General features: G+C 41.5%; 1 long non-coding RNA gene across 2 annotated transcripts in view; it reads left to right on the top strand.

Moving 5' to 3' along the window:
* Nucleotides 1-1,770: 1,770 nt before the first annotated feature.
* LOC109555111 (uncharacterized) overlaps nucleotides 1,771-10,084 on the top strand; it is a 33,284-nt gene continuing 24,970 nt past the window's right edge. For both annotated transcript variants that reach the window (XR_011565277.1, XR_011565276.1), the window contains exon 1: nucleotides 1,771-4,580. This is a non-coding gene — a long non-coding RNA (uncharacterized lncRNA). The remainder of the gene's footprint in view (nucleotides 4,581-10,084) is intronic.

The raw sequence follows: 10,084 nt of genomic DNA on the forward strand, positions 1-10,084 counted from the left end.
GGGATTCTTCTGTAAAGATGAGCTTTTTCTTATCCACAGGATATCACCCAAAAGGGCCAGGTAAAAGCCAGATTCTTTCCCCTCAAATACCAATTTTCAGAGCAAGTTGATATAATAGTTACTTTCAGTAGTGGAGAGGTAGATTTATTTGTTTTTTTGGATATCACTTAATTCAGTGTTACTTAAATTTAATGTTTTCCATCCAGTTCTGTCATTTTCTTTGTAATGCTCAAATTTTCTCCGGTTTGGCCAATGGGAGTCCCTTTAGTCCTTTAGACATGCTTCCGTGAGTCTTTGATCACTAACTTAAATTCTGACAGACAGTTCCTGGGTTTGTCATACATTTCTCTGCCTTAGTCCTGAAATCAGCCGTTTCCAAGGAGCCCTGATCCCTTTTATTAGAGAATGGTATTTAGAAACCAAGATCTGGATGCTGGATGTTAAAAGCAAAATCTAATAGTATTGTATTCCAGTCTGTGAGCTGCAAAATGTAACTGTAATGACCAACTCTCCTGATTTACTTTGAATCTGGGATTTTCAGTGCTAAAACCAGGAGCATCCTAGGCAAACCAGGACAAGTTGGTCACCCTAAATTGGTCACATTGATTTTTATTATTATTTTTTCTTGAAGTATAGTTGATTTACAGTTCACGTAGTTAATACCTAGTAAAGATTAAGGGAGAATAGTAGAAATTGGGGGTTGTGGACCAGTAGTAGCTAAAGTACCTCTAAATTCTCAGGAAATTCAAGGGTTTATACTAAATGATCTCTTGCAACTGTAAAATATCTAGGTCTAGGATAACAAACTTCAGTGCACATTAGTATCACCTTTAAAAATACTGATCCCTGGACCTCAGATATTCCAGTTTAATTGGTTTAGGGGGGGGACTCAGGCATCTGTATTTTTAAAATGAACCCCCCACCCCCGGTAATTCTCATGTGCAGCCAAGGCTGAGAACCAGTGGTCCATATGGGGCTCTGCCTTTCAAGGTATGGTCCCTAGACCAATAGCATTGGCATCACCTAGGAGCTTGTTTGAAATGCAGACTTCCAGGTTCCACCCTAACTGGATTAGAACCTCTGAGGGTGAGACCCAACTTTCTGTGTTTTACTGAATGTGTGTGATTCTAATGTACACTCAAGTTTGAGAACCACTGGTTTAGAATGACAGTTTGCAGCCTTGGTTGTGTCAACTGAAATAAAAACACACAACCTGTGAGCTGTGAGTTCAGTTTTATTTGGGGACTTACTGAGGGCTATAGCCCAAGAGAGAGCCTCTCAGATAGCTCCGAGGAACTGCTCTAATGAGGTGGCCGGGGAGAAGTCAGCATTGTATGTAATTATGGAGGAGGGGGTATGAGTGATCAAGCACACATCCCAGTAGAAGGTTGCTGCTTGTCATGAGGAACAGATATCTCAGTTAATGATTTTAGTGCTTTTATGGGTATGGGAAGATGCAAAAACCTGAGGACATAAAATTTTTTCCTGAGAATATCTAACTGTATCTCCTTTTTTTCAGGAGCACAGAGTGCCTCATTCCTGACCTTTGCCCTGAATTCCTTGAGGGGTACTTTAGGATGGATGGTGGGCAACATTCTTTGTTTTATGGTTGCAACATTAGAATCATCTGGGGACCGTTTTTTTTTTTTAAAGCAATTTTTACTTTTAAAAGTATTTTTAACCAAGGTATGTGTTTTAATTTTTATTTTTATTGGAGAGTAGTTGGTTTACAATGTTGTGTTAGTTTCAGGTGTAAAGCAAAGTGATTAAGTTACACACACACACACATATATATACACATACATATGTGAAAGTGAAAGTTGCTCAGTCGTGTCTGACTCTGCGACCCCAATTACTATACAGTCCATGGAATTCTCCAGGCCAGAATACTGGAGTGGGTTGCCTTTCTCTTCTCCAGGTGATCTTCCCAACCCAGGGATCAAACCCAGGTCTCTTGAATTGCAGGTGGATTCTTTACCAGCTGAGCCACAAGGGAAGCCCATACACACGCACACACACACACATATATATTCTTTTTCAGAATCTTTTCCCATATAGGTTATTACAGAATATAGAGTTCCCTCTGCTATACAATAGGTTTTTGTTGATTATCTATTTTACATATAGTATAAATATACAGTGTGTATATGTTAATCCCAACCTCCTAATTTATCCCTCTCCCTCACCTTTCCACCCGGAGACATTTTAAAACAGATTTCTGGGTGTCATCCCCTCAGAGATTCTGATTTAATTCACTTTGGGTGTGGCCCTAGCATCATTGTTTTAAAACCTTCTCATATGGCTCTAATGTGTAGGTAAGGATGAGAATCATGTGCTAGGGTTTCTTTTTTTTCCCCCTCCAAGCCCAGCATTTGGCTTGATGAGTAAAAATGCACATCAAGTTGCAGATAAAAACTAACTAGTTGATGTATATGTATAACAGATTCACTTTGTTGTGCAGCAGAAACTAACACAACATTGTAAATCAACTATACTCCAATAAAAAAATTTTTTAAATCTAACTAGTTGGGTAATGTGTAGGCCAAATAACTTGCTTTTGTGGTTTCTCCTTGTCTATATCCATGCAGGGTCTCTGAGCACTGGTTTTCAGTCCTTTGCAAAGGTTTTCATCCCTTTAAAGCACTTCCTTTCCCATTCTCTCTGCAGTTATTTTGGTAGGTGTGATAGGGAGTCAGGCATAGAACCTTCAGTTGCTAGTGGTCCTAGATAAGCCTTAAAGTTGACTCGCATACATGACAAGAAAAGGTGAGCTCATTTTATTGATATTAAAATAGGACAATTATTCTAAGAGTTTGTCCTCAGCCTGCTTCCTACCTGGTGTCTAGAACTGGCTTCTCATTAGGCTCATCTTAGAGTTACTGAACCTCTGAGTGCAAATTTTACCATCGCCTTTATTACAGCTGTGAAGTTGCACCCACAACCATGCTTCCCAGTCTTGGCTGCACATTGAACTACTTCTGGGAGCTTTTCAGAAAATCCTGGTTTCTGGGACTTGGGCGCTACCCCTAGATCTTCTAATTTAATTAGTCTGGGATGTGGCCCAAGCATCACAATTTTTAAAATATTCCCTGAACGTGATTCTAATGTGAAGCCAGTGTTGCTTACTTGCTTGCTTGCTTTCTAAGTTACTTCAGTCCTGTCCAACTCTTTGTGACCCTGTGGACTGTAGCCCACCAGGATCCCCTGTCCATGGGATTCTCCAGGCAAGAATACTGGTATGGGTTGCCATGCCCTCCTCCAGGAGATCTTCTTGACCCAGGGATCGAATCCGCATCTCTTACATCTCCCACATTGTGGATGGATTCTTTACTGCTGAGCCACAGAGGAAGCCCACAGCCAGGATTGCATGTGTGTGCTAAGTTGCATCAGTCATATCTGACTGTGCGACCCAATGGACTGCAGCCTGCCAGGCTCCTCTGTCTGTGGGATTCTCCAGGCACGAATACTGGAGTGGGTTGCTGTGCCCTCCTCCAGGGGATCTTCCCGACCTAAGATTCGAACCTGTGTCTCTTCTGTCTACCTGCATTGGTATGTGGGTTCTTTACCACTAGAGCCACCTGGAAAGTCTGCAGCCAGGGTTGTGATCTTCCAAAAAGGGCCATTGTTCCCAAATTTGTCTGCACATTAAAATCCCCTGGGGCTCTTTTAAAACTTCCAAAACCCAAGCCACACCCCAGATAATTAAATCAATTCAATCTCAGGATGGACACAGGCATTAGAAATTTCAAAGTTTTCCCAATGAGTCCCATATGCATATGCAGTGCCATATGCAGCCAGGATTGAAAACCACAGGGTTAGGATATTTGATGTTTGGATGTTGGGAGAGAGGAGAGAATAATTGTCATTTGCTGAGATTTAAGACTTTCAGCCCTTCATTTTTAAAATCACATTTCCAGTTTATAATTTACAGGGTCATCATTGTCATTTTTCTGAGAAATATATTTCAAAATGGCATGCCATAAAGTACAGTCATGAACCAATTGAAGCCGCCTTAGAGCTCACCAATTATTGCAAGTGCAAAGGACAGTTGAAATGGAGTATAATTATTATGTACCAGACCTAAAAATTTCCATCAGCTGATTTGATTTCATCGTTATATGCATTTGCATATATGTTTTTCATCAAAGGAGACTAAGTGGGTGGGGAGGGATGCTGACACCTAGCCCAGAGCCACAAAATGGAAGAATATGTCAATATCCTCTAGTCCATTTCTGTCAGAGATCCTCAGGGTACACGGAGGGAATTTAAATATATAAAGGTGTTGGGATTCACTGTTTGCATTTACTGCTCACCTTGTAACCAATCCAAGGAATACCTAAGGAGAAGAGAGCGCTGTTATTTAGCTATTTTAGGGTCCCTCTCCTTCAACTAGAATAAGATTTGAGGGAATAAGGACCGTTCACTATTCTATTTCTGTCCAGCACCCAAGCCAGTATATGAAATGCTGCAGGTGCTCAGAGCAACAATATAGCATACTGGCCAAGATGACCAGCTGTGGAATCAGGCTGACCTAGTCTTGAATTCTGGCTGCATCACTTTTACATGCTGTATGACTTTGGGTGAGTTACTTAACCTCTGTTCCCTGCTCCTCTATCTGTAAAAGAATGGTAATGGTACTTTCTTCATGAGATTGTTGTGATTTATTCAGTGAAACAGTATTTGTGAAGCACTTTGCAAATTGCCTGGCACCTAGTTTGCATGGATTAAGGGGGGAATTATTCTTAATAATCCAATTATTCGTTGAAGGAATAAATGGATATCATAGCCTCATTTCCCTTTCCTCTCTTGAGATTAGCAAAGAGTCAAAATAACCTATTCAATTTGGTTTCTTTAAGATTTCAGTACTTCATTTCAGGCAAACAAAACCAAACACACATCGGAGAGAGTCCCTTCTGTGCTGGTGTGGGTGTTTCTCAGCATTTATGTTACAGTCAAATATTACAGCTTCTAGTTAGACGTTTAACTACAATTTGAAGAAAAATGACACATAGGAAACAGATAAGGCCATCCGCTCATTTTGTTACCCTCATAATATTGGTTGCTAAAATAACCCACTTGTCAAATCCCTTTGTACTACTGTGAGAAGTGCTGATGTAAGACATGTTTTCTGAAAATAACCATGATGAGAGGTGTCACAAATTCAGAGCTTGGGTACAGAAGTAATAGAGTTCCCTCATGAGTTTCTTAGAATAGCTCAGGATCATAAATTGGCCAGACACTTACTGGCTTACCTGTTTCACCTCCTAAAAGGAGAATAGTTTCTAGGTTTTTTTTTTTTTTTTTTAAACTAAACTATTATAATCACTGCATAGGATCCTGGATTAGACCCTGCACAGAAAAAGGACATTATTGGAGAAACTGGTGAAATCTGAATTAAGTCTATAGTTTAATAAATAGTATTGTGCTAATGTTAATATCATAGTTTTGATCAATCTACCAGAGTTATATGCATCTTAATGTTAGGGGAAGTTGGGTGAGGGGTTTATGGGAACTCTTCATACTATATTTACAAATCTTCCATAAATCTAAAATTTCAGAATACAAAGTTTTTTTTTTAATAAAGAAAAGACTACACATAGTCTTTTAAAAACTAGATGTACTGATTGAAAGCTAATTCTAAAAAAACCCAAGTCTGGGCAGGGCTTGAGGCCAGGGCTCCAGAAGGAGAATAGTGCTTACCCAGATACCCATATATGTGCTAGATGTTTGGCTAAGTGTAATAAGCACTACCGGAGACAAGGGTGGGGCTGGGGGAAAGCATTTAGCAATTCTTCTTCAATGAGGGATTTCTGGAAGCCTATCCAAAAATAGTTTCTTTCTCTCCTTATAAGCTAGCTTAGTTCAAAACACAGCAATCCCACTTAAAAGAGGTCCAAACACATGTTTCCTTAAACTCCCATATTGGAGCTTTGTGGACTAGGTGTTTTGAAGGAATTTTTCATTGGAGTGCTAAACCTGAAATGGCGTATATGTGCTCAGTCACTCAGCCATGTCCGACTCTTTGTGACTTCATGGACTGGAGCCCACCAGGCTCCTCTGTGGAATTTCCCAGCCAAGAATACAGGAGTAGGTTGCCATTTCCTACTCCAGGGGATCTTCGCAACCCAGGGATCAAACCCATGTCTTTTTTCGTCTCCTGCATTGGCAGGCAGGTTGTTTACCACTGTGCCACCTGGGAAGCCCATTTTAAAGCATCAGCCCCCTTAGCGTTAAATTCTTATTTATTCCCTGAATCAAATAATCTGCAGAGTTAACTCCTGTGTCACTTAAAAGGCAGATGTCTTAGTAACCTAGCATGACCAGCACAACAATTTTAAAAAGTGTATTATAATACAAGGTGTTGTTGGGGGTAGGGGTGGAAACTCAAAGGACTGTGGTGCTCTTCATTCTCTTTGGTACTTTAGGGATGAATTATTCAATGTGTGTTTTCCATAGTTCTGATCAGCATGTGTACCTATTTCCTATTGTGCTGTTTTTGTGTAACATTATTTCACATTCTGGTTCCCACCTGCACAGTGCACATAATTGGCATCTTTAATGGCTGTGTAATATTCCATTGTATCAAATAGCAGGATAGTCCTTAAGGCTGGGCTCATTTTTTTGAGCAGATATAAAAGGCCTGCTGTCTCTTAGCACCAGAGGTCTATTTTAATTCCTGGAAGTGGTGACTAGCAGGAGCGTGGGATTGCGTGGGATTCTTGAGTCATCATCGCCCAGCAGTTTGAGCACTTTGTTAACATCGCTTTGTCCACCACCAACCAGCAGAGCCTCCTGGGCTCCTGGGACCTGAGCCAGGCACTCCAGGAGCACTGGAGTGGAAGTACAAGCCCCCTGACTCCCACAGCCCTAAGCCGATATGGTCTCCCTCCCAACAGCAGGAAGTTTCTGCTGCTTTCTCTCTCGCCTGGGATAACTCCACCTGTGTTTCCCATAGAGCTTGATATAAGAGAAAAAGCCAAGGATTATTATAGTTAAAGGAATAGGCATGGGTCAGAGGTGCCATGGCTATAGTTCTTTTAGGCGCACCTGTGAAAATGAAGTGGGATGGTGGGATGGTGGGCGATAGAACACCTCTATTCTCTACACCCTTTCCTGTCAGAAATCCAAGTTTGGGCTATCCAATAAAGAATTTACAGGGGTGAATGCCAAAGCAGTGAATCCCGACTTGAGCCCTACCCCACCCATAGCCAATGGTGTTTTATAGTTAAGAATGCTAGTTGGCAAAATTCTCCTGAGTGGTGTATTTAAGTCTTACCAGTTGCAACTGCCTTGAAGATGAGTGGTTTTAATAGGATACTGGGAGGAAAGAGTGATATTTGAAACACAACTGGGATGGTTCAAGCACCAGAAGCTCAAATTTCCAGGGGATTTGTGACTAGGTTACCTGTTGTTATTCAGGTATCACTGGAACCCCTTCAATCAGGATTGGTGGAAGTAGCATCCATTACTGTGAATGCATCTGATTCTGAACCATCACTCCCCAAATCTAAAAGTAGGAGGTCAAAAAAACCCTGTTAATTCTACTTTCAGTAAGTCTGAAGCAAGGATTTCAAAGTTAAAAACCCCATTAAAAACAAAAATTTCAATTATAACATTATTCAATAATATCAAATATAGAGAAACCAATGCATAATTTATGTGTTTTTGTTTTACATACATGAAGTACAGTTTTGTTTGAATATTGAGATGTTATGTAAAAAATGTATTACCTGTTTTTCATACAATTGTCTTAACACTAAAAAGTATGTGTCTGTGTGTGTGTGTGAGAGAGAGAAAGAGAGAGAACGAGAGAGGTGGAGAAAGGAAAAGTAACAACCTATTTTGGTATTTCATGTTATTTGTAAGTTCGAAAGCTCTACTATACATATAATCTGGGGAAGGCAATGGCACCCCACTCCAGTACTCTTGCCTGGAAAATCCCATGGATGGCGGAGCCTGGTAGGCTGCAGTCCATGGGGTCGCTAAGAGTCGGACACGACTGAGTGACTTCACTTTCACTTACCTGTTCTTGGTTTCCATATCCAATCCCAAATCATCACAATTCTTCCTTAACTCTTAACAGTATCCTGAATCTCTGACCCATGTTCTGCAGATCATACTGGATACCAACCCTACTGATTGCACACTAGGATGGGTAGTAACAGCATATGAAGAGTGGTGACAAGATTTCAGGAGTAAAAACCATTCAGAACACAGCATCTCTACCTATACACATGGAATTCTCTAATCCAAAAGCCCAGGCCTGTCTTGCAAGACGAAATGGACAAGTACCCAGAGCCACATAGGGCTTGTTGAATGATGAGCCAGGGTCATATATTTAAAGTGTCTCTGACAGGAGCTAGACTTTAAAAGTCTTGGAGGAGGCAGGCCAAGACCTTGACAATGAAAGGAGAGAAACTCCAAGGCAACCATTTGCCTGAAAGAATATTTGCCCCCAAGGCTCAAGAAGCTCTCATTAATCTTGGTCCCTGAGCTGCCACACTGAGACAGTTTGTAAGACCTTTGTTTTTTGGCAGATTTTAGGATTCTCAAAGACGAGGCTCTGGGAAGTGGTGGTTGGCAGTGGTTATAGTCACCCTGTGCTGTGCTATATACTCAATCGCTCAGTCATGTCTGACTCTTTGTGATCCCATGGACTGTTGCCCATCAGGCTCCTCTGTTCATGGGGATTCTCCATGCAAGAATGCTGGAGTGGCTTGTCATGCCCTTCTCCAGGAGTTCTTCCCAACCCAGGGATCAAACCCAGGTCTTGCAAGTGGATTCTTTACTGTCTGAGCCACCAGGGAAGCCCATGAATATTGGAGTGGATAGCCTATCCTTTCTCCAGGGGATCCTCTCAACCCAGGAATCGAACCGGGGTCTCCTGCATTGCAGGTGGATTCTTTATCAGCTGTGCTACCAGGGAAGCCCTATAATTACCCTCGATTCCCTATACTCTTTGTACTTTAGAATCTAAGACATCTCTCCTTGGGTTATCCTTTGCAGAAAAGAGGATACTTCTCCCAGTATGGAAGTATAGCTATCTGATGATCTAAGATCCTCCCCTAATCATAATAATAGTCGGTAACATTTCATGAGCTACTTATTATGTGCCAGGCACTCTGCCTAGCATTTTGGCCCTGGCTTGTCCTCTTTGATCCTCAAAATAAGCCTGTGAGGTATGTGCTCTTCTTCTTGTCTTCACTGGGGGTAATTGCCAGGTCATTCAGCTTGATAAGGAGTTTGGAAAGTATGGCAACACCCTGCAGCAACCAAATTATTCACTCAAAATAAATAAGGTTTTCCTGGCTGTATTGAGGGGATATTCTTTAAATATTTTTGATTAATAGACTTTCTGTAGGAAAATTTGGTTGACACCCAGGAACATGTATATTGTAGAAAGGAAAGTATGCCAATATATTGAAATTCAGTTATGTCAGAGGTTGTTTCAACCTAAATTCTCCACCCTGCTCATACTCATAGATAGCACTCCTAATTCCTTTTAGCCATACTTTCTTCCCCTCTTGGCCGAGAAGGTATGCCTGCCTCAGACATAATGCTGTAAAGAGCAACATGAGTGAAGAACCTTGGTTTGTTGAATTATAGTCTCCTGTCTGGTAAACTCCTCTTCAGTAGAGACATTTGATATATCCCTGGGTTGGAATGATTGTCAGCAGAATTTTCCAGTAATATTTATTGGACAAATTGAAGGGAATGTAGGTGGGGTCAAGATGGGCTTCCCAGGTGGTGCTAGTGGTAAAGAACCCACCTCCCAATGCAGAAGATGTGGAAGAGATGTGGGTTCAATACCTGGATTGGGAAGATCCCCTGGAGGACAGCATGGCAACCACCTCCCAGTGCAGGAGATGGAAGAGATGTGGGTTCGATACCTGGATTGGGAAGATCCCCTGGAGGATGGCATGGCAACCAACTCCAGTATTCTTCCCCAGAGAATCCCATGGACAGAGGAGCCTGGTGGGCTATAGTCTATAGGGTTGCACAGAGTTGGACATGACTAAAGCAACTTAGCAATTATGCAAGCACAAGTACAGATGGGTCAAGAGTGTCCAGAGAAGACCCAGAG

Source organism: Bos indicus, chromosome X, assembly GCF_029378745.1.
Source record: "Bos indicus isolate NIAB-ARS_2022 breed Sahiwal x Tharparkar chromosome X, NIAB-ARS_B.indTharparkar_mat_pri_1.0, whole genome shotgun sequence".
Lineage (NCBI taxonomy): Eukaryota > Metazoa > Chordata > Mammalia > Artiodactyla > Bovidae > Bos > Bos indicus.